Source organism: Gossypium hirsutum, chromosome D02 (assembly GCF_007990345.1).
Source record: "Gossypium hirsutum isolate 1008001.06 chromosome D02, Gossypium_hirsutum_v2.1, whole genome shotgun sequence".
Taxonomy (NCBI): Eukaryota; Viridiplantae; Streptophyta; class Magnoliopsida; order Malvales; family Malvaceae; genus Gossypium; species Gossypium hirsutum.
In genome coordinates, this window is record NC_053438.1 from 6,333,283 (window position 1) to 6,338,191 (window position 4,909).

Sequence of the window (4,909 nt, forward strand, 5' to 3'; positions counted from 1 at the left end):
TTATTCTTTTACCATAATTCCTTTGGGCCCATTTGTCACTGACCATTCTTGATCAAAATTAAGGAACAGTTACGGAAAATTGAGTACTTCACTTTCACTTCGCCATAGTATAACTATGGTCTTATGTCCCTGATCAAATAAGTGTAGCTAAGCTACCACTTATCACTTTGTCACTTGATCAGATAAGTGTAGCACTTATCACTTTTTCGCTTGATCAGATAAATGTAGCACTTATCACTTTTTCACTTGATCAGATAAGTGTAGCTAAAGTTACCACTTATCACTTTGTCTCTTGATCAGATAAGTGTAGCTAAAGCTACCACTTATCACTTTATCTCTTGATCAGAAGTACTCAAATCCGGCGTTCCGCTTAATTTGATCATTTATTCGATTTTCGCATTTTTATTTTACTCTCATTTCAATGCTAAATACATTTCATCATACATCATATAATTCATGAAATTAACATTTAATCATTAAATTTCAGCCATATGAACTTACCTGGGTCGATTTGCAGAATTTGTAAAAGTTTAAAGACTAATCAACTACTTTTTCTTTTCCTCGGCTTGCTTCGGGTTCTCGATCTAAAATAAAAATTTATTCATTCATCAGCATATAATTCAATTCTAATTCATTTCACAGTTTCTGCCCTTAAATTCTCGAAATTACACTTTTACCCCAAACTTTACAATTTTTACAATTTGGTCCCTACTCAATTAACCCCTCAATTGATCTAATTTTTCTCAATTAACACCTTTTCCAACTATTTTAGACTACTACATAGCCTTTCATATTCAAAACCGCAACACCAAACCCTAATTCCCAACTTTTTCACAATTAGGTCCCTAAAATCAACTTCTATCAAAATTACTTTAATAGAATCATCATATAACAAAATAAAATATTCAATTTCATGTTTATTCATCATAAAAATTCAGTACTCATAAATGGTAACTTTCAAAATCAGCCATAAGATCAATAACTAATGAAACAATTAGTTGGACCTAATTGTAAAAGTATCAAAACCACAAAAATTAGAAGAAATAATCAAGAATTAAACTTACATGATTCAAATATATAAAAAACCAGCTTGGAGGGACTCTTCAATGGCGTTTTTTGGCTGATAATTATGAAGAATTGCCTAGAAACTCTTTTAATTGAGATTTTTATTTGTTAACTTTTACAAAATTTCCAATTTTACCCTTATTACATCACTTTTCTAGATTTTTCTTGCCCAACCGTCCAGCCCATATAGTTTGGGCCTAATTGCCTTTTAAATCCCTCCTTTTTAATCACTTAAGCTATTTAATCACAATTTAACCAATTTTACACTATTTTCAATTTAGTCCTTTTTAGTTAATTGACTATCCAAACGTTAAAATTTTCTAACGAAACTTTAATACCAACTCAATGACACTCAAAATATTTCTAAAAATACTTATGGCTCAGTTTAAAATCTTTGAGGTCTCGACACCTCGTTTTTCATTTTAATTATTTTAATATTTATTCGTACTACACTATTCACTATTTAAAAAATTTTTCCAACTTCACATTTACTTATTCTCACTAAATTAATAATATTTTCTACTCATTTGTCAGATTTAGTAAACTCGAATCACCATTCCGACACCACTGAAAATCCAGACCATTACAGTCTGCTTCAGTGGTTAAGTGATTTAGGAGTGTTTGGAAGTGTCTGAGAAGTCAGGCGTTCAAGCCTTGGCTTATGCAAAATTTTTATTTTAAGTGAATAAAATCCTTGGATCTAGATAGTAGGTTCTTAAATTATTGTGGTTAAAATATAACACAAGAATAGCTTGTGGTTTAGTGGCAAGGTGGTGTGTTGTGTAATTGTGAGGTCTGAGGTTCAAGTCCTAGGTTGTGTAATGGAGTATTTATTTTGCTGCTTGAGCTGTGTAGGTAGTAGAGTTGGATTGAAATACTGCTAAATGGAGCTTGAACTGGTCATAGAGAGAATTGAGGAGGGATATTTGGAGAGATTTGAGGAGAGAATATTGGGATTTGGGGAGGTTGTTGTTGTGGAGTGATAATAGTAGAAAATTAAGGGATTTGGGGGTTATCAATTGATATTTTTATTTTATTTTCAATTCTTTTCTAAAATTTTAGACGTTTCAATTTTCCTAATCCCCTATCGATTTTCTTTTTGCTGATTTTTTGTTATCTTTTCCTCTCTTTCGTCTTTGTCACTTTCCGGTTCGGTGTGGCTCGATTGCTATTGGTGTTCTTGGTGTGTGTTCTGGTAAGTTTAATTAACATGATTGAAATTTAGGTTCTAGTAATCGTTACTAAAGGGGTTGTCTTGTCTTAGGAGAAGATTAAGTGACTAGAGTTCTTGCCTAATGAACTCGTTGTGTGTGGAATCACCAATGTTTAGTCAAAGGTAAGGACTTTTGTTGTTGTTAAAGGTTGCTCGTCTCGCTGGGGTTGCGAATAAGAGTTAATTGAGTGACTGATTGGAGTTTTAATTGATCAAATTTAGGTTCTTCTGGTCTCGGGAGTGTTTCGGCATCAAACCGCTTCAGGTGTGTAACAACACTCTATAAACAATATTAGTGAAATACCGAGAAGTGTGTGTAATCACACCCCATTAACTGTAAATCGGTAAAAATTGAAAAGCCAAAAATGACAGCGTTTGAGGCCACATGAGCGTACAAAAGCTCGTGGGGTAATCCGAGCCCACAAAACATGGTGCTTGACTGTAGAGGCCCCCATGAACATTTTCATGGGCTTAGGCCGTAATGGGTCACGTTGGGCTGAAATGGGTCGTGTTAGCTCAATGGGCTTGTGAGCCCCACACAGATGAAATCCACTATTTGTGGCAAATACTGGACTAGGCTATCTAGGTCTCATAGCCGTGACAAAATCTGGGCTGAACGGGCTGCACGAGCGTGTGGGCCCACTTGGGCCGACTAATAGGCCTTGGGCCCATTTACACTGTTATGACCATTTAGATTACCTGAGTCGCTTTAGGCGACTGTAGACCTTTTGAGAGGTCGATAAATGATCGAAATACCCCCATAGGGTAAATTGACTAAAATAACCCCGTAGGGTAAAATAACTGAAATACCCCCATAAGGTAAAATGACCAAAATACCCCTATAGGGTAAAATGACCAAAATACCCTCATAGTGTAGAATGACTGAAATACCCCAATAGGGTAAAATAACCGAAATACCCCTATAGGGTAAAATAATCGAAATACCCCATAAAATAAAATGACTGAAATACCTCCATAAGGTAAAATGACCGAAATACCCCCATAAGGTAGAATGACCGAAATACCCTCATAAGGTAGAATGATCGAAATATCCCCATAAGGTAAAATGACTGAAATACCCCCATAGAGTAAAATGATTGTTATACTTCTAGGAGATAAAATGACTGTTATGGCCTTATGTTATGTATGACTAATTTGCTCTATGATATGTATGATTATGATTGAGCATGACATTTTGCATACACGTATGATATTATGTCACGACATGTTGCATGTGGTTGGGTTGTTATATTTGGAGGAAGTGTACTATATTGTTAAGGTCGCACGGGTCACCCAAGACGATTGTAGACCTACTGGTGGTTTTACCACATATACTGTTACTGGTAGCTTTGCTGCGATACTGATACTGGCAGCTCTGCTGCGATGCTATTACTGGTAGCTTTGCTGCAATATTTGTGTGTTAGCTGTTGCATGGGGTTGGGTTGATTTTATCCCACATGGTGTGTTGGCTGGATTGGGATGGGTTACATTACTGCACTGCACTGCTACTGTATTGGGCTAAGGCCCACATTGATTCTGTATTGGGCTAAAGCCCACACTGTTACTATATTGGGCTAAGGCCTACACTGTACTGCCACTGAATAGGGCTTAGGCCTAGACTATTACTGCATGCTGTTTACTGAATGACTGATAGGGGATTACACACTGAGTTTTCGTAAACTCACCCTTTCTTTTATTTACTTACAGGAAATCTTCGGCCATAAGCGATTTTGTGCTGTGAGGGACTCGAATGTGGCCACACTACTGCAGCTATTTATTACTAGTTTTTATTTAAATTTAAAGTTTGTGTTGGGTTTGTTCATGTAATAAGGGCCTTTTAAGTTAGTTTAAGTTTTTAATTGGGCTTTTGCTTATTTAATTTAAATTGCTAGTTTAGGGAAGACGAATTTTCAAAATAATAATTATTTTCAAAGTTACGAACTTTAAACGATTGGAGTTTTCAAATGCTTTCACGTTTTAAAAACAACTATTATAACAGTAGCAAATAATAAGCAAACGTTCTAACTAGATGATTGTTAAATAATACGAAAGAGGTTTTAAGCTTAGAAACGTTTTTTTCCCAACAAGATAAATTTATAAACGACACTTCAGTGTGACACGCCAAATTCGGTCATAACGTCTTGGTCGGGTTTAGGGCGCTACATTTAGTGGTATCAGAGCCAAATTACAAAACTCGGCTATTAAATGGGTTTTGAAAATATTTAGAATTTCTAAAAAATTGTTCTTGAAGTGTTTTGGAAGGTTTACAAGTGTGGCACACCGAGTCTCCAGCGCTGATCCGTAAGTTTTTTATACTGTAGACTGCTTAAACTGAAATACACTGAAAGACTACTATAGATAGTAGGACTGTACTGAAACTCATTAGGTAGAGTAAACTGAGACTGTAGGAAACTGAAAACTGTAGGGAAACCTTGATTGCGAAAACAAAACTCTGATTACTGCTTTTCATAATACATCTACTAATAATTACTAGAATTACAAACTGGTACATAAAATTTTGTAATCAGATAATACGTTATTTGATATAAGTATAAGAGATACACACGGATGAGGTATAAGAGGCCATGGTAGAGGCCGTAGAGGTGCTTGAGTTGGGTCCTCGTCGTTTGG